Source organism: Neopsephotus bourkii, unplaced genomic scaffold, assembly GCF_033783945.1.
Source record: "Neopsephotus bourkii isolate Nb327-2 ecotype Australia unplaced genomic scaffold, CSIRO-AGI_Nbou_v1 NB_245, whole genome shotgun sequence".
In the NCBI taxonomy this organism is placed as follows: Eukaryota; Metazoa; Chordata; class Aves; order Psittaciformes; family Psittacidae; genus Neopsephotus; species Neopsephotus bourkii.
Window position 1 is genome coordinate 1,074,584 of NW_026900755.1, and position 25,842 is coordinate 1,100,425.

The following is a 25,842-nucleotide window of genomic DNA, read 5'->3' on the forward strand; positions in this document are numbered from 1 at the left end:
GTTGCTCCTCCTCCTAACTTCATAATAGCCACTAACTAGCAGCAGCCTACAGCCAGAGCCATACATATAACTGCTCAATTTATTAGGCAGTCAGCAGCAGAAACAAAGAAGTAAACAAAAGGGATTCACGTTGCCTTCTGTTCCATTGGAGGCAGAGTGGGGAAAAGATAAAAATCAATCCTCTTAAATACAAAAATAAACCCCAGAAATCCTTGTTTTGAATACTTTATTTATCAAATTTCCAAGAATGCTTTGCAAGTGATGGAGACAAAAATTAAAGAGAAACATAACAGTGAGTCCTGCCAGGGTTCTTCTTTGGGTTTTGTTTTCAAGGTCATTCATTTAAAGCAATTTTCATAACCAAACCTGAATAAAGGATACAGAGCCAGCTCTGCTCACTCTATTCACAAAAGAGAGCACCACGCATGTAGCAGGTGCAAGTTTCCTTATGCCACACAAACAGAAGCCAGCCCTCGGAGGACAGTATTATCCTTGGTCACCTGCCATAGCAACAGACATCTAGGAATGTTTGACATTTAGAATCTGTAACTCGATGCGCTTTCCCCAGTTAGACTATTTATTTGTGCTGTTAAAGCATATGCACCCTGCATCAGAATATGACAGAAGATGCTCAAGTCAATCGACGATTGTAGTTTTCATGTAAAGAGCATGTGTTATTCTTCCACTGAACTCCAAGTGGCATGAATGCATCTCCCCCCGGAAAGCTGTATCGTGTGCACTCTTCCTTCCTATGATGACAGAATTACACAAACTCTGATCTCAAAACTCCCAATCAAACATTCCATTCATCAGCAAAGACCTGGCTTGCTTAAAGACTACAGAATTGGGTCCCTAATCAATACTTTAATAAATAACACCTACTTAGTGGGAACAATTGATTGCTAGGGAGCAGACTGAGTATAATGTATTTCTGTTAATCTAGTCAAAGGATAAATGTCACCATTTATTTACAAGACACACCTGGAACTATTCAGAGGCTTGTAGGTAGGATCCATCTTGACACGCGTTTAGCACTGTATGTGCACAACGTCCTGTTAACGACAGGGACATCAGTGTAACACACTGGCTTTTTCTGATGGTGATTCCTGCTGCTAAAGCTCAGATCCACGATCCCCTGGCACAAAGGGCAGCCTCTGGGACCCGCTGCTCCAGGAACTGAGGAGTGGGCGCAGAGCACTCTGGGAGGTGTGGAAGGCTATGGGAATACTATTTCATTTCATCTAACTCTAGTGTTTCTTGATTTCATCCAGTGGCCACTTCATTACACCAAGCAACAACAAGGTGTGCCGGAGAGGCCGTTCTGGGAATTACAGTTTTTACTGGTTTTACTCTTACTAGACTGCTCATTGTGCTGTGGGAGAAAAGCCCCTAAGTATTTTAGAGCAGAAAATAGCCAACAGAAATGCAAGAGGTACCTTCTGTGCAGTTAATCCACAGTCCACATCCCAGCTCTAGCCAAAGAATCTCAGTCTCCACCATGGCCTGACCACAGCACACAGTTTATTGCTCGGGAGCACCCATCACATCAATTCTCTTCCAATTACTTACTCCATTTCTCCCTATGGGGTTTGTGTTCACAACAACCTTCTTTTGGGGGAGTAAGTGTGGGCCACCTATCTTCCCAACTAGACTTAAAATACGCGTATTTCCCACGGTATTGTTAAATTGCAGACCGGAGGACATGCCCAGAAGGATGCTTGTACCCACACCGGGGATAGGGGAAGTGTCTCCCTGCCCCTTTCCTCCCAGGAAACGCCTGCTCAAGGACGCAGAAGCTTTCCCGGCGCCTTGTCGGGACCTTTCCTCCTTCCCCCGCAACTTCGCCTTCGGGGGTCGCAGTATTTGGGTCAGAGACGCCCAGGCACCCGCTCCTGATGCAGCTTCCCGGCAAGGAGCCGTCTGCGCGCCTGTGCGCACACACAGGCTCCCCTCGCAGCCCCCTGCTCCGCACGGCGGTAATTTGCCCTTCAGACAATGCATAATTCAGCAGCCTTCAAGGCGGCCGGCGCCGCCGAAACGTGTCAAACTTGAGAAGCGAGCGGCATCCCGGAAAGGCGGCACCGGCACCGCCCGCGCTGTCCCCGGGCCGCGGCGAGGGACGATGTGCCGAGGGCGCAGCAGGACCGGGCCGCGCTGCGCTCGCCGCCGGAGGCCTCCGCACCGCTCCCGGAGGTGCGCAGCCGGGCGCGGCTGGCGGGGACCGCGCTGAGCCGAGCCGAGGGGAGCGGGGCCGGGGCGAGGCTGCGGCGGGGGGGGCGGGAGGGGGGGAGGGGGGCGGCGGCCTCCCATCTCCGGGCGGGCTGTCCCGCTTCGCTCTCTCCTCCCCACCGAGGATCGTCGGCTCGGAGCCGTGGTTGCGTCGCGCAGAGCGGCGGCAGGCGGGCGCGGCGCGGAGGATGCGCTGAGTGCGGGGAGACAGCACGGCCGCGGCACAGGTCAGTGGTGAGTTACCCGTCCCCGGGCAGGGCTGTGCCGCCCCGGCACCCCTGTGCCCCCGCATCCCCCGGCTGCTCCCCAACTTTTCACCTCTCCACTTCGGGAAAGTACCCAAACTTGCGGCGGGGCATCCCTTGTCCCTCGTTCCCCCCTTACCCCGGCGGCGCGACCCCCTCACCTCCGGGTTGCCCTCCCAGCCCGCAGCGGCGGAGGGAGCGGGCGGCGCCGCAATTAACAGCGCCGGTAATTGCTGGGGTTGCAGGGCAGGTGCCGCGCCCGGGGCTGGGCTTGCTGCGGGCTGCCTTGGGGCTGTGGCTCGTCCTCTCTGCCCGGTCCGATTCCCTCGCTCGGGCACGGGGCTCCGAGAAGCGCCGGCACCGGGAGCCCAACTTCAGGTGAGGGATGGAGCCGGGGATACGGGGCTGGCTTGGGTGCCTGTAAGGAAAAGAATGGGATCCAAAGCAAACTAGTTAGTGAATGCCGGCATCTCCCTAGGCTGGAAATCCAGTTGACCCGAGTTCAATCTGTGCGCAAGCAGGGGCGGGTGTTAAGGCACTTTCTTATTACAAGAGTTGATCTCCAGTAACAGGGAAACGGGGTTTGTTCTGGGTGCTGTTCTACCACATTCCATTATAAATGCACCTCTCAGCAAGTCACACGTTCCCCTGCCCACTGACACTGACAACTCAGACCCTGCAGAATGCCACCTTACCTTTAAGAGGATACACATTCAAAACACGGCAAGCATACAGCAAAGAATAATTTTGCAGAAGTGTGTTAGTACTAGTATGATACTGCTGGGCCGCCAGACAACCCAGGCACCACGCTGGCATCTGGGGTTCCCAGAGTTGGCTGGGAACAAGGTGATGCCCCGTCGTAGCTGTGTGGTTGGTTTTTTTAAGCCTTTTGGGGGGTTAGGAAAGCCCCTTATTGTGACTGTATTCTAATGTTGCTTTCTGGCTTCAGCTGGCTTGTGTCGTGGGCAGATTTAACACGCTTAAAAAACCCAGAGATGCTCATTTTTTTATGTTACCCTGCTTACCCTGAAATGCTCATATTTTATTGCAAGATTTAAAAGTTGCAGCTCTTCAGAGAATAGGCTGTATATACAGTACCAGTGAGGGGGGGTAAATGGTAAACCCAGATGGCCTCAGAAGTGAAAATCAGAAATACAGTCGCTAAATCCATTTTGTTTATTAAAGATGGTCACCGTCTGATGAGAAAGCTACCCCTAGCTTATCCCAGGAAGATTTCCTTTTGTTAGATGCCTGGTGTCTCATCAATTCCTTTCGTGTTCTCGGGATTTTCTCTTTTCCCGGAGCAGGCCACAGCAGCTCTCTGTGTTGGGGATAACCGTTAAGCTCTTCTTTTGAATTCATGAGCTTCCAAATTAAACTTTTGCTGACACCTGCTATCTACCCTTGTTGAGCAGAATGATAGTGTCACCCAGGCTCGGCCACCGAGTGAAGTAAATCACAAAGAGGCGCAAAGTGCCCTTGTTAGGTCGCACAGTGATTTTGGGGAGCTCTGGGAAACCGGGGCTACTGGAAATCTAATCAAAGTCTGCTTCTGATGGAGCAAACTTTCCAACAGCAATCACAGGCAGGAATTAAATCCATAGAGAAGACAGCAGCGGAGATTAATAATCATCATCATCAATTAGCTGATGGAATCAAACAGAACCAGATGAGGGTAAACAAAAACCTGGCTCCCCCTCAGATATAGCCCCACCTTTATTTATCCAGTGTCAAGGATCCCTCCTGGGCGCTGCTTTCAAGTGCCAAAAAATTTAGCAGGTGTCATAACATAAGGTCAAGACTTAATTATTTATATGGAGACATCAATCATCATGTGGGGATGATTTATTTATAAATCACCAGAGCTGTAAAATGAGACAGTGAATTTTGTTTTCTCCTGCTCATCATGAAAGGGGACCAGCAAGGTCCAAGCTGGGGCTGAGTGACCTTTGGAGTGTGCAGAAGTTTCTGCTTGGCCCCACATGGAGGAGGTTTTCTGTGCTTTTTAAATCGTGTAACCAAAATGTCACCAGGGAAATCTTATGCATATTTGCTACATCTCAGTAATGAACATTTACTGATTATGGATTATCTGGAGAATTTAGCTTTTTAAACATTATTCAAATTTTTATGTTTATGTAAGCTAATAAGACTAAGGAGATTCAGTAAGTACTCTTTGCCTTATGGTATTTGAAAAGTATGTCCGTTGGGCTTAGCTCAGCATCTTCCAGAACCGCTTTTAAAACACTAAAATAGAATTTTTCTGCCTGAAAAAAACCACACCACCCTATCTGTGCTCAATATGATGCTCCTTCCTCACAATTAATGCCAAAAATCAATTTTCTAACATGCTTTTTATGTTTCTGCTGATCACAAACAGAATGGCACAGTAAAAGCTTTTACTGCCGTCTGATTAGTCCACAGTGGTGGTAAGTGAATAGCTTGGGCTAGTCTGACTGCAAGGTTCCCAAGCTGAATACAGTGGATACAGAGAAAAGCACGGGGTGCAAAGCACCAGGAATAATCCTGCTCTGAGTCATTCAAGGAAATCTTTATCAACCATATGAGCAGAAGCAGGATCAGACCCGTAGGTTTTCTGATAGTTGGACAAAGTAATGAATATGTGCTTGGGACATTCCTGAACCTCCTTCTCCTCCAGGTTTTTGAGGAAAGGTTAATGACAGCTGGAGTTTCTCAGAGATTTGTCATTTATTTATCTGTTAATAGAAATGGTGCTGCTGATCTTATTTACATGACTGCATTTCAGATAGGGAGGTGATGATTAAGTTAGACTGAGTCAACCTTTTCAACCAGGTAAGGTCCTTTCCAACCCTAATTTTCTATGATACTGTGATCTCAAGTTCCCTCCCAACCCAAACCATTCTGTGAAACTGGTTAAAAAAAAAAAAAAAACAACCAAAAACCCCCAAAAAACTTTTAGAATACAGGAAGAGAGAGATGGAAAGGGAGGCTACAGTGAAGAAGAGTACAGCTAGGATGGAAGGTTTCCTTTGATCTCCTCTCATTATCTCAATAAAACTCTGTGTAGCACAAACCCATAAGCTTTACCATTCAAAAGGACTCTTCGAAGCATGAGGAGTATCCAGGGCAGCTCGTGATCCTTCTGAACTTCATGGCAGGGCTCCATCTTGGCAAGAGCAAGTCAATAAGCAATCCTGCACATCCATTATACTGTTCCCAGGGATCTTAAAAGACGACCATTTATCACTGTATTTCAGTGATAGAAATACTAAAATAATGTCTCTCTGGGTTTGCAAGACAGTGCAGATTATGGGTGAAAGGAGGGATGAGCTGACATCTTCAAGGAACAATTAAGACATTAAGAGTGGGGGGAAATATTTTTAGACATTAACCAGTCAGTGAGAAGATTGGAATTTAGGACAGGATTCAGTTATGAAATGTTCCTCAAGCACCCGCTGGATCTTACCCAGAGCATATGAAAAATGAAAGATTAATAGTATTTCTTGTAGGCAAGACCAGTCAGCTGCTTGTGTATTTTTATGGTATACTGGGTACATTTATAGCAGTTAGTAATGCCAGCGAACGTTCAGTATAAAGAGTAACAGATGTATCGTGAAACAAGGCACTGGCAAGGCAGGTGGGAAACGATTTCCAAAATATTGCAGCAACCAGGCTGCAAGGAATGTAGTAAGATGGTAAACATAATATAATAGACCTAAACAGCTTTAACCAAAGCCAGGGTTAAAGTCTCAGGTTGAGTCCCACTGATGCAAGACTGAGCCTGACTCACACATTACACAGAGGAGGAAAGCCAGGACTTGCTGCATGCAAACCCCAGCAAAAGTGTCTTCCACGCCACACCATCCCCGGTGCTTCAAAAGGCGAAAGTGACAATGAAATCACAGTTGAGCGCAAAGAGGAGAAAAGAGAGAAATAAAATTGCACTGGCTCAACAGCAAGAAACAAATCACAGACTTCCTTCATCAGACAGATGATGCCTAAGTAGGGCACAAAGTGAACCATGAAGGAAGGTGGCAGATTTCACAAACTAGTCATGGCAAAAATGGTGAATTTCACAGCTTGAAGTGAATTCATGTTATAGGATGAAACAGCATAAAGTGATTAAGAGTTCTGACTGATAGAAGTAATAAGCATGTGAGCCTTAGTCATCACACAGCAGCTGACATTTCTCCCTGGCTTCAGCTGAGCCATAGGAGCAACACCTTCAGCTGTCTGTTTCTGATGATGAGTGAGGGCTAGTGGGGGACATCCACAAACGAGGTATTTCCAGGAGTTTTCCATCTCCAGGAGGCACAACCACAGTAGTCCAATGGGAGTTGGAGCCACTGTTCTGAAGGCACAGTCTCCTCTCCCAGTGCCACAACTGAAATCTGGAGCTGTGGCCTCAGCGGTAGAAAGCATGCCGCGAGAAGAGGTCAGGAGACAGCATGGCCTTGTATTTACAGCATCACCCCGCTGGTGGAAGAGCAAAGCGGGAGGATAGCTGAGAGAGGTTGGAACAAGGGGGGTAACTTGCAGCACACTCCCTGCCATGCTGGGGACAACCTTCCAGGTCTGGCAGTGCCACTCCTGGAACCATTCGGTGCTGGCATGTGCCACCTTATGATAAACACATCACAGCATGCATCCCTAGTAGTAAGCAACCATTAAACAGCCCATTCATTGGCTTTCTTCTGAAAGCCACCCAATTTCCATTCTTTTGGGGATAAAAACCAAAGTCACAAGCCTCTCCCACAGGTGCTGTTACCTGACTTTTTCTGGCAAAACATTTCAATAGCTGTTACATTGCATTTTCAAGGAAAGCTCTTAATAGGTGGAACAGCACCCTAATGTTTGTATTCCTGCTTAGACAAGGATAAAAATTCTGGAGAAATATGTCACCATTATATCTTAATTCTTTTGTTTAAATGCACACCCTTCTATCACAGTTCTTGAAAATCAAGAGAGCAAAATGGAAGCAAAGTGAGCTAATACCGACCAGGATAAGGCCACCCCAGAGGACTCCTCCTCTGGCAGCATAAGCCTCCTTCTAACTCCCCCAGTTCAAGGCACACCATCGGGCAGGCTCTGCCAGGCCCCGGCATCATGCCCCAGAGCAGAATGGCTCTGCAGGCTGCCAGGAAGGTTAACAAACCCCAGCACTGGCAGACGGAGCTGAAACTGCAGCAGAGTCATGAACCCTTCAGAGAGCAGAGTGTGCCAGCTTCCCTCTGTTTATTGAGGGTGTTCCAGCATAGTCGGGTCCACTGAGCGCAGCTGTATTAACATCACACAGGGAGAAGGGAAGCTGAGGAACTTGCCAGGACTGAAGCCATAGAGGAATGTAATGGGGCAGTGCCAGTTCCTTCAAATCCCACCTGGAAGTTATTAGCCATGCGCTGGAGGCAGTGGAGCACCTGCATCCCAGAATATCGAATGCGCATTATCTGCACAGAGCCCAGCTGAACCCCAGCTGGGCACTGTGTGGCCATAGCTCCACTATTGCTGACCCAGAGCAGGCAGGATTTTAAATTGTACACCAAAGAAACACTCTTAAGAGGAACTGATCACTCTTGAGCAAGGATAGGAAAATAAAGTTTGAAAAGATTCCTAAAGCATTTCTGAAGGAATGCCTTTGGACTCCTGGTAGGGAACTCAACTCTAAAAAGGCAGGATGGAGGGAGAGGCCCTCTTCTCCCAAATTGATTTCAAAACTTGGCAGATTTAAGAAACCTTTCAGTAACATTTTGCGGATCAATGCTAATTTGATGCATTGGAGCTCAGCACTGTGCCAATTCACTGTCAAACTGATATTAACTAGGCATGTTTATAGCTCAAGGTCCATTAAATATGCAGATGTGACAATTATTGCACCTCCCTTAAAACACTTAATTTGATATGTGTATCACAGCATCCATAAATGGTCTTTCAGTCTTCATCAGAAAGATGCCTGCCTCACTCAGAGGTGTGAGCCCTTGCTGCGGAGGAGGGCTGAGGTTGTGCCTATGATAAAGACAGAAGGCAGGCAATGGGGCTGACTACTGCCTGCAGTGCTGCCAAGAGTAGCATGACCATGATAAAATCTCCTAGGGCCTGATCTGCCAACCCCTATTCATACAGTAACCAACCTCATGAAAGTCAGTTAATGTAAGTAAATGAGTAATTACTCACGCTGGGAAAGGTGGCAGGATCAGTTACATAAACTTTCAGAGTGGTTTTTGAACTTGAATGCCTGCAATCTGACATCCACTTATAGCTAGGAGCTAAATAAAAGTTGCTCTGGTTTTTAACAGTTGCTCATATGAGCCAAAGCCACAGGAGATCCTGGGTTTTAAATCTGGGTCCCTTTAATACCTGCACAGAAACAGTTTAAGAAATGTTGGTTTCTCATTCTATAAAGTGTGACCCTCAAATGCAAAAATTATTCCCTTCTGAGTTGTGAGAATCAAAGCAGTAGTTAGCTGGTGACGTGTATTACTTACATGATTGACTTTAGGCACCTACGTTTGAATATTTGATTTAATATGCCTTCATTTTTACATCCTGACATAGGGATACTACTTAGCTCAAAGAAGAACAATTATTTTTTCTGTTGCTTTTAAGTTCTTTAAAGGGAGATGTTATATAAATAATTATTTAATATACTTTAATAGTGGTTTTGGGTTTTTTTTGCATGAACCGCTTGATCTGCGTAAAGCATATAAATCAGTACAAGCCAAATTAGTAAAATAAGTTCAGAAATCTGAAGGGTGCATCAGAAGCTAGACTAGTGCATAAGAAGGGATTAAAACTACACCGCTCTTTCCTTTCAAAACAACAGATTGTTGTTTTGTGGACCTTTGGACATCTCATTTCTTAGGAATCACAAAATCCATTTGTGAAAAGATCTATGAAATAAAGGAAGAAATTGTAAAAGTGGTATCCTGGTCAATAACACATGAATTTGCAGGCACATACATGGGAGATGCTGTGAATCTCCTCTTTGTGTTGCCGTTCAGAACAGCAGTTATTTTCTTCATTTTTACAGATGCCAAAGGCTCAGAGAAGGAGCACTTACAGAATGCTGCCTTTCTTTTCTTGCAGCAGAAATGTATTTGCCTGCTTTCTCAAGTAACAGAAGAGATAATCCTGTCCTAATCGGCACTGACTGAAACCTGCTCACCTGGAGGTTATCACAGCATCAGATGTAAACCAGAACATGACCAACTATTATTTCATCCTTGCATCTCCTACTCCAGAACTTACACATTTCCACACCACCAGTTCCAGGGAAAGTTGCCTCCCTGCCATCTCTATGATGTTTTACAAATACTTAGATGCTTTCTCCCAGCTTTCTGCAAAAGTGTATCACGCGTCCAAAACACAACTCTCCAACTACAGAAACTAATTTATTGCTTTTCTGGCTTTACAGCTGTACAGATCACAGTGTTAAGTGTTTCTTGCTACTAGTACCCTCCCTCATTGCAAAATGCCCTGACAATGTTTCAGAGAATCAGCTACAACTTACTATCAAAATGGTCCACATCTACTTAAGTTATGCCTGGATGATCCATCTGGGGAAGCTGCTGTCCAGTGTATTACTACTCTTGTCTGCCTTCACACAGCCCTCCCCAAACTCCCCAGCATCTCTTCACTGCTTTCCATCACCTAACTTAGTGCCAAGATGGAAGGATGGCAGCTGTCTCAGCACTTAATGCCAGTATTCTTGCTTTGCAGGCAAGGGGAAGGGATTTGCTTTCAAGCTGCCCCTTTTCCCACTGAGACTGGCAATAATATTATCTCACATCTTTAAATATGGGTCTTGAAGTTAATGGAGTGGCAACAAGATGTAGAGGCAGAGGTTTCATGTTTATGATACAGAAAATTTACATGGGTCATTTCTTTCTTCCCCCCTCCCCCCCCACCTTAAAATCTAAAGAAACTTTTTCATTCTTAAAATAGTTGCATGTAAAATATGGGAACCCCTGCCCAAGGAATCTGTAACTCACATAAAGCTCTTTGAATTCTGCATCTTACACAGAAGGTCTACAGCACTGATGGCAGTCTGTACATAATATCCACACATAATAAATAATCACATTTACCTGCACTGTATTGTTCTAACTACATTGCTGTTAACGTCTCTTGCAGTATTTTCAGTTCAAAATACTAAAATCAGCTTGTTGTTTAACCTATAGTTTACACTGGGAGAAGCCTGAGCTTAGGTTAGTGTCAGGAGTTTATTCGAGGTGTCTGTTACAATATCAGCATGTCACTAGCACAGGAATTCATCTGGTTTTCATAAATATCTGATAGGGCTCTGTCACCATCCTCATCATCATTTTAGGCTGGTTGGAAGAGGATCTCCCCACGATTGCAACCCCTTTCCGAGTTGTCATGGAAAGCCAGTTGGTGGGTGATATTTCAATCAAAGTGTTCTTATAACAAATTCCATTCAAATTCTATCTGAAAGGGAGTTAAGGTTTCATCCTGCTGCTTAGAGAATGATATGCTAAATGCAGCTTCCCACGGGCTTGGCTGCAGTCCAGCGCTTTGTAATTTAGAGTTCTCCTTCCCAATTCTGGCTGTGACCTTGGGACCTAACAGTGAAGTTCCCCTGGCCAATGGGATCATTGTAAAGATGCCATCCTGGAGTCTTCATCCCCTTCCCACCTAGCACAAGGCAGGAGCATGGCAGCAGATCACCAGCACTCCCGCAAAAGGCAGTTGGGAGCAGGGAGCCGAGGGGAGCGCTCATTTTCTCACTTTTACTAATAGGAGCAAATCATGGAGCATTGTTCTTAAATGACAGAAATTATTAGCCAACTTCAAAGCATGAAATGCATTTACAGAAGAGGTTTAAATTATGTTCACCAAAGGCATTTTCTGTAGAGACAGCCACAAAAAAGCTCTAATTGGAGATCTCCAAACAGCTGTTGTGCCCAATGTATTTATATTGGAAAATAACTTGAAAGATTATGCTAACATGCAATTAAAAAAAAAAGTTTAACATTATTACTGATCTTACTGATAGCATCCTGAGAAACACTGATACTGTTTTACTGAGAAACGTGTGTGTCCACGGCCAGAGGAGCTGACAACCCAGATTGTAACACATGCCATTTTTAACAGAAAAATTGCGTAATTGAGATAAGTTATTGCCCCTTGAAGATTACATTCACTATAGATTGTAAGAGAGATATATCTTTATAATGGTGTAGTTCCCTTCAGTTAAATAGCTATTCAGAAAGACGATCATTTAAGCCTATGTATGTAGCTGTGGATTGTTTTAATAGTTATTGAAGGAGGGCAACTTGGAGGAAGGTGCAGCAGACCCACACAGCTCTTCTGTTCCTTTATTCTTTCCAGGTTTTTCCAAGGACATACCTTCTGGAAATACTTGCTTGCAGGTACCTATCTGAACACCTCAGGATAGGGAATACTATTAAAATAAAAAAGGGTGACATTTAAAAACCATGATTTTAAAAGTCTTTTAGATTTTTTATTTCACCAGTAATTGTCAGGTGTTTTCAGCACAGCAAATGTTACAGATATAACTTTAAAACCAAAGAAAGCAAAACTTTTCACTGTTTCTGGTCTTCAAAGTATTCCATTTGATACTTTTAGTGATTGGCATTTACCATAAACAAGCCTTCTCTGTAACCCAGTCAAAACCCTGAATTTATACAGATCAACCTTGAAATGCTTCTTCTATGATCTGTGTTGTAGACATCAGTGAATCATTACATTAATTAGGTTTTTTTTGTAAATAAGAAACCAACAAACACAAGAAACTCCCTCTGCAAGATGCTGTCACTAAGATACCACTGGCAAAAACATCTTTCAGCTCTCTGTATTGGTCTAAAATGTGGTGACCCTCAACTGGAGAACTTCAGCACAGACTCATTAGGCTTTTCTGCTTAATTATAACACAAGTCAAATTAAACTATTAAAACGGTATAAAATTGTTTCAGATACAGTGTTGCTACTCCAGTGCTTCTTCTGGCCTGGCATTAAAGATGCAGCAGGCTCACATTGAGCATCTCGTTTGCTTTTGCACTACGTGCTGCAGCTCTTGTTTTCCCTCAGTTGCACAGGCACTGGAGGCAGCTGCAGAGCAGTCCTACAGTGATGTCCCATGGGCACTACATTGCAAAGAAAGCACTGGAGAGAGGGGTCTCCTGCAAAAAGACATGCATTTGCTGGCAAGTTAGGGGCAGTGCCCACAAGTGAGCTTTATGGAAAGGACCTCAGATGGCAGCAGCACTGTGGTTCCTCGAAGGCAAAGGGCGACCAGCAGTGTTTGTGGAAGGTTTCTGTGGAAGAGTTTTTTTTGTGCTCTACACTGAATATTTATTCTGGCAGTAGCTCTGTAACTGTGCTGTAAACCTCCCTGGGTTCTGGTTGCTGTGTACCCAGGAGTTTGACTAGATGCCAACCAACGGCGAGCTCTGTGGTAATCGTGTATCATGTCGCAGTGGGAGCCCCTATGCCTGTGGGTAGCAACAGCCTTTCTGTTTCTCACCGCACCTCCGAGTAACCGAACTCCACTTCCAGAGTGTCTTCTGGACTGTGAACTCACTGTCGTTTGTAATTAGCACACCTCATAAAGTGTGCTGGGCATGTGTTAGAAACACCTTTCCCTCCCATGTTACAGAATGAATATCAGCTTCTCTCAGACCGGGCTGACCCATTCCCTTTCATTTCTATGGCAAAGGGAAGTAGTGGGGAGGGCTTGCACAGTGGGGACCCACCACTAGACTCACAGGGTCCTACTCGCTCATTTCCTCCAGGAAAAGCTTTCTCTTCAAAAAGTCTCTATCAGCCCTGGTAATCCTCCCATTCTTTCAATGGAGACCAGAGTTGGCTTTTGAGGTGCTCTGAACAGAGGCAGCAGTTTCTTCCAACTTTCAGTGTTGCAGAGAGTTTTTTATATGAACACCGATATTATTCATGCAAACCTCCAGCTCCTCATCCTTAAATGACTTTGAGATTTTCTTCTATAATCCGTCATATCAGCAGCCCTCTTGGCTGGACTTGCCTTAGTAACAAATGCTTCTTCTTCCTGCAGTTCTCCTGACACCTCTGTCAGCAGGATGGAAAGCCAAACTTAGTAAGAGCGGATGACATGGAATTCATCCACATTTGGATGGGAAAGAGGGGTGCATGATGGTTAAAGGAAATAGTTAAGAGAGAGCAACAAAGGAAGCAGCTGAGCTAGTTCAAAAAAACAGTTCTGCCTTGTAGTTCCATGTAGTGCTCTGTGACATTACCCAGAGTGTAGCCTGCGAGACCAAGAAGCACTCTTTCAATCTGATCTGGCTCTTGTGTGTCTGATTGAAGTCTCTCCCTCTTTTCCAGTGATATGCCACCTCACTGGTTGCATAAACCTGGCAGTTATGCTCCACTGGGCGCCTTCCCTGTTCAGCTATTAAACTGCCCTGTCGCTTTCTTTTGCCAGGGCTTCTTTCCACCCCCCTAATATCTCACCTAAACTTTTTCTTTCTTAGCTTCAGGCCATTGCTCCCTGGCCTACAATTTTCTGAGACTGTGAATAATTCCCTCCCTTCATTTCTATTGTTACCTTGAAGGTATTTATAGACTGTGATCATGTTCCCCCTGAGCCATCTCTTTCAGTGGACTATGAATTTAGCTCTCTCAGCCTCTTCACACGTTATGTTCTCTAATCCACCTATCATTGCTCTCCTTAGTTTTAATCTTCTTCTTTTGAAGGTTGGTTACTAGAAATACACAGCATCATGGTTTTACATGGCCTTTATTTATATTGATTATACGCACTTCCCCCAGTTAGCTGTATTTTATTACCCAGTGGAGCTACTTTTGTTTATTCTCTCTCTCCTCTCCAGATTTAATTTTGCAAATGAAAATATACCAAATAACTCTCCATTTTGCTGCCAAGGTATCAACAGAAGGCAGCAAGGCTGGAGAAGGCAACTGACCATGAAGACTCCTAAGACCAATTCTTGTTTGCTGCAAACACCTTTGCCAGAGTTAGGTGCAGCCTCCTGCACAGGGGAGCTGCTCATGCAGCCTCTTTCCAGCTTGCTGCTTTTTCTAAAGTTTATAACAAATCTACAGATGACAAATCTAAAAAAGCAAAAAGCCTCAGGAAAAGGTTGATTCATGTCATAGAAAAGAAGACCATGACTGGGAGTGAAACCTTTATATGGGGAAAGAATTACATCCTCCTCAGAGCAGTGGGAAGGTTCAGATGAAGGGAGAAGGTTGAACCTAATTTTTAAAAATTAGACCATATTAAGATTTCTAACAAAGTACTGGAAGATGGAAAAAAAACTTCCCACACCATAGCATGTGTTGCTCTGTGGATGTGCCCAGGATTAGATTGCTGGACACCTCCCAGTCACTCTGATGCCTGTGTAGAACTTGACACTAATGATGCCCCTTGTAAGACAGAATAATCTATCAAACTAACCAGCTTCTTCCTTACACTTCCCCATCACTTTGTACCAGTCCTTTGGATTTACTTAATTCTTTATTGCCTGAAACAAGTGTCTCTCTTTGTACTGGATTTGCAATTATAGTCTCAGTTCTGAAAAATTCTGAAGAAAAAAAAAAAAAAAAGAATACTTGTAGTAATAATATTGTGTTTAAAATAAATATTTCTTATTTCTACATGGGCTTACTGAAATAAAACAAACCCTCCAATAACTAATAGTAGCAGTGTGTATGAGGACTGCAGGCATAAATGACGTGACAAACTTTCTAAAATATCTTCTATCTTCATACTGTATAAATATTTATTCTTAGCAATACTGCCAATTTTTCTACCACTTTACCTCACTCTGCTTCAGCAGAGCCATAACAGGCTTCATGCCACAATACAATGTGGACAACTAACATATGCAAGGCTTGTTCCTGTGAAAGGAATTAAACACTCTCAGTTTTTCTGTTCAGTGGTTGAACCAAAATTAGTGGGGGAAGGAATTGCTTTAGGTATATCCAAAAGACAAGTGACTGTTTTGTTTTTATCACAGAAATCTTCAAAATTGAAAATAATCAATACAAAGATTTTTCTTTGCTTAAAAGTATCAAAATGAAACATTTGGTTGGTTTTGGTTTTTTGTTTATAGTAATTGTTTAGCCAGTTGCTAGTCTGATTTAACAAAAAAAAAAACCTAAGCAAACTTTAGCAAGAATGCAAGAAGTTATAATTTGCCTTTCAGAGAGTCAGTATTTATAATGGACAGCAAAACACACTCTGGAAATCAGCTGCTGCTTCTGTCTTTTGGGTAATTGTTAAATTCAAGATGTTTGAAATATGCATTGTAAGATGACTTTAATTTTCCCAAAGACATTGGCAGCTCCTGGATGATACCACACCAAACTTTCCTTTCTTTTTCCTTTTAATAACAACTGATCCACACAAATTTGTTAGTTCCTAAATAGGAGCTCATCACTCACATTGCTTGTGATACCTCTGTCAAGGGCTGAGTGTGGTGCAGAGGATCTCCAGCTATGCAAGTTTGCCATGTAATCCCACGATATACTGGATATGATTTGGATTCTAATTGTTTGTGGCTGTTCTAAATACAACAGTGTACCAAAATAACACATCTTTCCTCCCTGTGTACTGACAGCATTCAGAAAGGAAAGGTAAAATCCTGTGATGAAACATAAGCAAAATAAATTTGGAAAGCAGTATTTGCTGTCTGTCTCCAAGAACAAGAACCTCTTCTCCATCTCCACCCTCTCTGGGCAAAAATGTCACCTTGTTCTGAATTTATTTGAATATTAACCAGCCCACTTTTTCATGCATAGGAACACGAAGGTCTTTGTCACCCTTCAGCAGGTGACAGGGATGGCTTAGCTTGGGCAAGCTGAAGCAGAAGCACAGACTGGGACCCCAGTGCAAGCAAGCCCTGCTCCGAAACCTAGGGAACAGGCTGTGCCCTTTGATTATTGAGCAGAAGGAGCTGCCTTGTGGAAGGCACGGGGTGGAGGAGGGCAGGAAGGGTCCGAGGAGCACATGGTCTGTGGTAAGACACCAATCCATTAATGGGTTTTGCTTCTTCTGACCTGCTGTCTCTGAACATTACTCTCAGCATAGCCAGTCCTGTATCCCCTCCCAGACACTGCACTGGCTGCAAAACATACAAAATCAGGCAAAGACAGCAAAATGTGCAACTGCTAAAGGCAAGAAAAGAGGGATTTGGGCTGTCCAGAGGCTCTAGTGGGGCTACAGACACGAGGCAAAGGGAGAAAAGCATGCAAGAGGAGGGTGTACTGAGACTTAAATGCAAGAGTGAGGAGCCAGATTAGCTTAAAGGAGACCCATCATACATGCTCCACGCGATTCCTGGAGAACCAGAGGCTGACTGGCCATGAAAATCTCCTTTCAAAGAAGGACAGGGAAACAGTTTACAGCAATTCTCCATAGTTTGATGAGTTTCCCAAAGCCTGGACCTTGGATCAGTCAAAGCACAGCAAAGCCTTTCTCTTCCCTCTCACTGCCCTAGGTGTTGTCCAGAGTCACCTTGAATGTTACGAAAGCAGACACCTGCTGGAAATGAACTCATAAACTATGGGAGCATACATGAAGCCCTGAAAAACCACTACTGACATTACAAATTCGTGTCTTAGAGGATCTATGCCAAGAGGCAACTGTGGCTTCCAGCTGTTTGTACAGAACCTTCTGGGACATAATCCTCTTTACAACTTTAGGAAGAAAAAGAGATCAGCATTTTAGTGTGATTTCTTTCCTGAGTCCTATAGGGAAAAGAGATGGGGAAGAAAAGGACTCCTAGTCCTTTCCCAGAGAATCCTCTAGATTAAGGGAGGAGAGTCCTTCAGCATCCACATAGAGACCACTACTGCATTCATTCCTTTTCCAGTGACTCCCAACAATCTCCACAGGTTACCACCCCCTTAGGACAGTACTGTTTGCAGACTCATAATGCTCAGTTTTCTCTTTTTCCTTCCCTCAGCATCTTTTCTGAGCTGTTATTTCTGGGCAGGAAGAAGGTTTACAGTTCTTTCCCCCTTTTCATCCTGTAAGCCGTACCCTGATCTCATTCTCTGCTGCTATGCAGAAAATAAACCAGGCACCTGAACATGGTTTGTCTTAGTAATATTCCATTTCCGTGTCAGACTTTAAGGTCAGGTGGTAATTTTGGGTGAGGTATTGTCTGCAAAGACAACAAATGCAAGAACAATATTTCTCCTAGCAAAGGATAAACTGGATGACCCAAGTGATTTTCTCTGTCACTACTATCTATGTTCCTATTACGGAATAAACTACTGGACAAGGAGAAGGATTTAATGCTTTGAATGTAGTGATGGATACTACCAAAAAGCTCCACTTAGTTCATCTCCACATTGCCTTATGAGGGGCACTATGTGGCCAGCAAAATAGCAGCATTTCTCTTCTCTGAAGTGGTGACCTGTAGAGCATAGCATATCTCCCAGAAGGGTATCAAGATTGCAAAGATACTTGGCTGAGATGGCTCGGTATTAAGTATCTGTCTGAACATAAGAGGCAAATTTTTGTCTTTCTTTCCTAATTTTTAGTCTTTCTGAGGTATATTTCAGTCTGGAATGAATTTTTAGGACTTCTGTCTATACAGCTCTAGAAATGCTAAAGCAGGGAAAAGAAAGTTCAGAAGAAATGAAAAAGAGGTTACAGCATTTCTCGTCCCTGAAGCCTGAGGACTACCTCATACCTGAAGCACACTCATACATGTTCATTACCCATCTCAGGACAGGAAGAGAGTTGAACTCCCAATGCCAGCAGAAAATTCCTTAGTCGAACAGTCTGTTATAAATATCCTATTCGTTATATGGCAAAGGTCTTACAGGTCAGTCTGGTGTATTACTTTTCAAACAATAATAACATTTTCCAGCTCTTACCAATAGCAAGCTACAAGCCCTCAGCCTTGGATACTTGCTTTTCTAGGCAACTGAAAAAAAAAAACCTTTCTGAATGGGTTTTACAAAGGCAACCAAAGATAATTAAGTTTATGAATATGAAGGTGACTCGTGGATGTTTATACTGCCAAGACTGAGAAATGTTTTTAAGGGGAACAAGACGTCCAGATTCTACAGCATCCTATTTATTTTTTTTTGTTGTTGTGAAGCATAACTCCAAAACCCCATAGTACCAGAGAGTGAACGGTTTTATTCTGCTGTTGGCCACTCAGTTCTATTAAGAAATTCTTGAATATTATTTCCCTTTTTTCTGCCTCTTCTCCCTCCCCACCCCCGCTTTTTGTTAACCAACTAGAGAAATACTTCACTCAAAAATCCATTGTAGTCAGTAAGTGTCTCTAGCTGACACTGGATAACACTGTCATTATGATTTAGGGTTTCACTGATTGTGCTTTATTATTTTTGTATTTTGTAGAAGGCTTTAACTCTCATTTTATGTGTTCATCAAGTTGTTTAAAGTGAAGGGGCTCTCAGTCTCCATTGCCATACTAAAAGGCAATAGAGGAGCTTGCTGTTATTACCATGCAAGCTAGACAGTCTGAACGGTGTCTTTCAGCCAGATGTAAATCCACAATTACAAGTCACCATGGAAGAGGAATGGCAATCGCTGCATTTTGATGTATTGCCACAATACTTTTCATATAAATATAGTGACCGGAATAGGGAAATTAGATTTATTTTGTATGCCTTTATGCAGTAAAGATATTTCTTCAAAGCACTATTTTGTGCTAGAAGTCAAAAGAGTATCTCTGAATAGGAACTACTCACAGAAGAAAGAAGAGATAGTGCCAGGGTTATGCACAGCAGAGGGATAAAAAAAAATCTGCTGCATGGCCTAACTGTGTAGGGCTGTATAATTTCTTCAGATTGGGATGTACAGCATGTGTTCATGTAATGCATAAAGAGTTTGCCCTGCTTCACATAGAAGGGCTATCCTGGGAGCTACAGGGCAATCAGTCTTAGTTTCTACTTTTCCATAGACTTCTGTGGTATTTTCTGCAAGTCATTTCATTGCGCCTAAGTTTCTTCATCTGTAAAATAAATCTTTCAAATACAATTGGATCAGCTTCATACAGCAAATTACATCTGATGCTGAATCACATCTTTTATCTCTCTGTCTGCTTATTTTTATTGTGAGGTCCTCAGGGCAAAGACTATCACTTGAAGTCTCATATATAATAAAAGTCTCTTTAGCACCACAGATCCCATTCTCAGGGACTGGAAGCTTACTGTAATAAAAATAAACAAATGTGTTCAGCCACTGGAATTAAAATAAAGCCACCAAACCAAAGAAAATCTATACTTACGACCTTCTCTCATAAATACACTGGCTCCAAAACCAGATATACTGTTTAGGTACGTCCCAGGACAGATGTAAAACACTTCAGCCTTTGGCCAATTGGAAGTGTTAAGAAAAGCTTTCCTGCCACAGCAGAGCCACTTAGGGATAAAATAACAAAGACCATGGGCTAGGAAACAGGATACTCAATAGTTCAGTGTCCTTAACAAGGGACTGGAAAGGAATGTTAATATTCCTGAAGCCATGTTTTCAGTTGTAGGAACAGGTTAGCTAGTCCAAATGTACCTGAACTGGAGAAAAACCTAAAGAGGGATCTTTGTGGTGATAGAGATGCATGGGAGGGTATCTGGAAAAGAACCAACAACACAAACAGGTCTGACTGTTCCTAGAGCCAGGGCTACAAGCCAGGTTTTGTGGCATGGCCACACAGCATGGAAAGACTCATTAAGAGTGCTTTCTTAGAAAACAGAAGCTAAAATCTTGTTCTTACTGAAACTGTCATCTGATACAGGTACAGAACAGAGATGCAACATGAACAGAAATATGAAGGGGATTTGGTCTGCTGAGCAGTTTCAGAGCATGTTCACCATACCTCACCTGGTTAAAAATAAGAAGAATGGCAAAGACAGATGTATTTTATTTTTTAATGCCTAGATTTGATAGCTCTGAGTATTAATTACAAATAGAGGAGATAATAGGCTCATTAGGCCACAGAAACACTCTTGAAAACTGTGGGAGGAGGTGCTGGATTGTTGAAGTCAGTCCCTTCCATGTAAGCATGAGCTTTTTGCTCAGACAAAACTTAGTGTCTCCCACCAGGGTCTGGTTGCAAATCCTGAGCCAAGAGTTGTGCCCTAATGATAGGTTCGTGATACATAGCTTGTTACTTTTCATACATATTAAACTCATTCTCTTCACAGAAGAGGTGTCTGGGGTCAGCAAATGCCTCATGATGCTCATTCCTTTTAATGACGTTAACACCTTATGTGGCAGTTGTTGCGTTTTTGCTTGCTGTGCCTACATTTTAAAGAACGTTATTTTTTTCCCAGAAAAACATTTCAGTTCTTGCAATTAGTGCTCATTTTTGTAAATTAAGAAATGAAATGTGCCAAATTGTTCTCCTGTTTTTTTCTCTCTTTGAGGGTTATTTGCAATGTAGCTTATGTTACTGGCTGTGTATCTTCTGTATGCTTTACAGGAAAATGAAATCATTACACAAAACACAAATTACTAGACCTCTTTCATAATCACAAACTCTTAATTGGCATGTAAGCACTAAGATCACTGTAATACATGCAGTAAAATGTCTCTGACTAATTTTTTTCTCCCAGGTTTAAAGGTCAATGAGAATATTTTTCTTTAATTTGACAGGCACACGAGAAATAATGCAAGACTCATTTATGGTCAGGTAATGCACAAAGAAATCTATAAATCAAGCTAAGGGGAATATTAGATCACGCTCATATCTGAACCCATCTGGCTTAGTTCACGAAAGAATCAATATGAGGCAGAGAGCTCAGTAGTACTTGTGATTTATACTCTTGCATCTAAGGGGAGAAACATTTGCAATTTTTAAGTCGCTTCATCTGAAATGAAAGGATATGAAAAAGAAGCTACAGATGGCTATTACAACATATGCATTAGGTAAGTAATCTGATGACGGATTATAGCTGCTGGAGGAAAGGGGTGGTTCTAGTGGTTCATTCCACTTAATGACTCAGCATATTGTTTTAGTATTTGGCTCTTCCTCCCCCAAAGTGTATTGATACATAGCTGTCGAGAAATGCGATTAGCTGGGTTTCCGTTTGTTTGATTTTCATAAATGAATTGCAATTGATAGTTCTCAGGCACAGTACAGCTTATTATAATATACATAACACCTAGCTTTTCTTCATTGTCTTCTTCCAAATACTACTTTACCAATAAACTCCACACCAAAAATGTATCATGGACAACTATTAATCCTACCCCATACCATATTATGCACGTAAGCTTCTGATCTTTTTGTGAACATCCAGGATTTACATGAAAGCTTTCTACCTATATAGTACATCCCTCAACTAAATAAAATCTCCAGCTGGCCTTAAGTTCAGTCTAAGAGGCAGGATGAAAAGTGTCAGACTGTGTTGCAGTACGCTGCGTGAATGCACAGGGGTGGGAGGCAGAGGAGGAGCGAGAGATTTCACAAAGCAATTAGAGTATGAAAACCAGATATTGCAGTGATGGGTGCCTTAATAGTACCAGGGGAACTGGGCAAGTAAAACATCCATTTCAGCTACAGCGATTTGTTTTACATACAGTGCTAATATCCTTCATACAAATACTGACTGCAGCTTAATTCAAATCTAGAAAGGCATTTAGACTAAAGGGAGAGCCTGACATATTTTTCTCCCAGCTAATGTGTACAAGTAGAATCAATAATTTTCCCAGTATATGTTGATAGATTATTACATCAGACATTATTGATCCAGGCAAAGAAGAAGGAGGTCAAAATAATGGAAATCAGACGGTTGTGATTAAAAATGCTTGGGATATTCAGTTGGAAAAGGCTGATAAATAAAACGGTCTCTGGGCTTTACACTTATTGATTTAATAAACAGAATAAGCCTTGCTGATCCAAAACAAGGTTACTTGTATAGGTATTTCAGGGAGTCTATATGTTTTCTGTATGTGTTTGAATTACATTTTAGCTCAGCACACTGAAAGCATTCATTTTGAACATCTGTTCCTTTCAGCCACAATTTTCTACTGCATTTTGCTGCTGAGAACCCTTAGACTTCATTCTGGTAGTAGGCTTAGTACTCTTTCAAGTATTTATTTACAAGGTTTTCATATGTTTGTGTCATTATTAATAATGAATACGTTCATTAGTTTACACATGCTTTATAAACACTGGGCAGGATCCAGGAGCCTCCCATGTGAGTGGTGATGTGCTGACGCTATGCTATTGATTCTTCCTTGTGTATATCCTAGCAGAGGATCACACGCATCAGTGTTTCACCCAAAAGATCCAAAATGTTTTCCAAACCAACGAGGACAGTGTGCCTGCTAGCAGAGATCTCATCATCCATACCTGGAAGGCACCACCTTTAAGGCACTGTATGGCAATGGTCTGGTAATGCAGAGCATTCAGAGGCTGCACAGGCAGAGAACAGAGAATGCCATTATCACTCACCACACACAACAGAGAGAAAAGTAGATGCAATTTATGTGATGGGTGACAGCCAGCATACAAAATCCACAGCTTTCTCTCTCCTTGTCTTCATACCAATGGTGTCTGTTATATTTTGGGAGCCCTACTTGTCTCTTTTTTTAATTCCTTTATTAGCTTTACAATCCAGGCACTATTGCCCTACTGGGGGCTCAGTTTTCCTATTGCAGTCTCAGCCTTCTACTTACACTTTTGTGGTTAACATGGCCTCCAGATGCCTCTGCCCCATAGCACTCCTGCACCTTACATCCTCCAGCCAGCAATCCCCTGTTTGCCCTTCCCACCTCCTCTGGGATCAGATGACCTTTTTGCAGTACAACCCACCAACACCAGGCACAGGGGTTTCACTCTCAGTGCTGCTGTCTCTATCTTAACGGCCTCCGGAAGTGAAGAATAGAGACTAGTGACAGAAGAGCTGCAGCACAGGCGAAACAGCTTCACCCCACACCTTGCAAGGACTTAGAATGCTCTTGGTAAGAGCCATATCTACCAGCTGGGGCTCATAAAGGTGGAGCAGGCCAGGGTCTGTTTCACCTGTTCCCTCACAGGTGTCATTTTCCCTGATACCTATAGAGGCAGGCTGGAGTGCTGCCTCTGGGAAGGGTAATTTAGCTGAGTGTATAATGCAAGTATTATTAAAATAGCCCTGAATTACAAAAGAAAAGCAGAGCTCCACTACATTTCTGGGAAGAGTGGGGGGTGGTCATGTCTCATCAGTTTCAAAAGTTCTTTTAAAATATAGTAACACAGGAAATGTGTATGTGCAGATGTGGCTCATTGAAAGTCAAAAATTCTCATTCCATTTTCTTTCCACACTTGGGATTTTTCCAGAGTTTCTCTTGAGCATGAGAAACCAAGAATACTTTCCATAAGGTCTTCAGAAATTCCTTACTTTAGTTCTGGTGTAATGAATACCAAATGACTGTTGGTTTGACAGTAGTTACAAAGCCTGGGCCACATGGGACAGCAGTACAGTGTGAAAAATGAAAACATCCATATGTACTTCTCATTTGCTGCGAGTAGAAGGTGATCCTGAAAATGAATTCTATATTTCTTCCCAATCATCTCTCATCATGGCCAATGCCTAAAAAGCTGTGTGTTATCCCTTGCCAGGAGCACATCTAGCAGTCACAGCGGCTGCATAGGCGTTACATTGCCAGGGTGACAAAAGTCATCTTCTGGGTAGAAAATGATACAAGCTCCAGAGCACATGACTGGATCTGTCATACCTGTTCTGCATTATTTAAAGGTGTGATAGCTGAGCACAAGTTATATTGGCTAACTCAGTACAGAAGCATCATAGCCTTGATACCGGGTTATAGTTATGAATCTCCTTTAGACAGTACAATGCAAATATTTCTTTTGGATAAGACCTACTATACTTGTCACCTGCTCTATAAGATGACACTTTGACCAACATTATCCCACATCACCTTTATAGGTTCTTTTGCCTGACCAGGTTGTTTCATCCTAAAAGTCACTAAAATGAGCAGCATTAGAATGAGAAAGGCTGTGAAAGAGGGTAGAAACACTAATTCCCTGTGCCTGTATAAGCTGTAAGATGAAGCAGACTCTTGAGTTACAGTACTGGGATATGGCAAAGCTTTCTAGTCCTTCCTAAACAGCCCAAACCTTACTGCTGTGAGGCCAGGCTGTAAAGTATAAGATAACATAGGGTGCTCAAAGGGCCATTGCTAAACATTTCCTTCTCTTTCCAGGCACTAAATTCAGCTTTGGACATTTACATGCCATAGTAGTTTAGGATTTGAGTAAGAAGCACTTCATGCCTGGGATGACATCCAAATTCAGGGAAGTTGTTTCAGATCTCTGAGAAGGAGTCGTAGCCTAAAGAAGAAATGCAGTTGTCCTGTGTGCAGTGAAATGCCAAACACTGAGCACTTACAAGGCAAAAGAGAGTAATTTAGTGTCCCTCAACTGAAATGAGATATGATTTCCCCAGTGGGGAGTCAAGTATTTGTGCTATATTCAGGTGATAGTGTTTATGTATCACTGTTAAAATGGTGTATTATGCCCAATGCTGCTATTTTTCTGGCCAGAGAGGCTAAACTGTTATTTCTTGTTCATATGGTTTTTGTTTTGGTTTGACTTTTCCCCCTGCAAAACCTCACTTCTTTAATGCTTGTTATTTAGAAACTTTGTGTTATGTAAATAAAAGCTGTGACCTTTGCCTTTCCAGGGGCTGGAGCTAGGTTAATGGAGAACAGTGCCAAGAGAGAGTAGGAGCAAGCAGGGTTAGAACACATTTTAAAATGCCATTTCTTGCTTGTAATTTATTCTTCGTACCTCTAGCATTTCTCTGCAGAGATATTTATAAAAATAGGTGTTCCATACACTGTATATCATAGGTTTATTTAGGACTGTTGTTGAAGATTTACACTGCTCAAAAGAGCAGTCATACCAGATAATTCCATTTGCAAGCTTCAACAAAATGTTCCAGGAAAAGTGCAGCTATCACTGTGGAGAATTTTAATGATGGCAGAGTTTACAGACAACTTATTTGGGAAACAAGTCTGCAGCAACAGACTCTTCAGCAAGTTCTTTTGCCAGTGGTGGTTTTCTGACTGTTTCTGCTGCCTGTTAAAACACACCTCACATCTACCTCCCAGCCCGCTCCAGAAACTTCAGAACTACATTTATCCTGCTAACTCTGCTCCTCATAAAAACACCTATCAGGAACTCAACTAAAAGTTGCTGAGCATCTCACAGACCTGACTGCAGAACTTGGCCACTGCTTGTTCTCTCATAAAATTTGTTAAGTAAATGGAAGTTTTGGCTTTGTCCTTATAATAAGGAAAATAAATAATAACTTCACTAATAATGTAATGTATGCAAGGTGACACTGGAAGAAGCTGAGTTAAAGTATTTCCTGTTTTCTGGGAGATGCCTCACTAATTCACATCTTGCTAACC

General features: G+C 42.8%; 1 protein-coding gene across 3 annotated transcripts in view; it reads left to right on the forward strand.

Annotated features, from left to right (window-relative positions):
* The first annotated feature begins 1,696 nt into the window (after positions 1–1,696).
* The window catches only part of CHST8 (carbohydrate sulfotransferase 8), a 180,640-nt gene continuing 156,494 nt past the window's right edge, over positions 1,697–25,842 (forward strand). Inside the window, exon 1 of one of the 3 annotated variants that reach the window (XM_061345919.1) lies at positions 1,697–2,193. The gene's annotated coding sequence lies outside the window, so the exon portion shown is untranslated. Of the gene's footprint in view, positions 2,194–2,318; positions 2,457–25,842 lie in introns of those variants that run through there. The other 2 variants (XM_061345920.1, XM_061345918.1) reach the window with 2 other exon arrangements.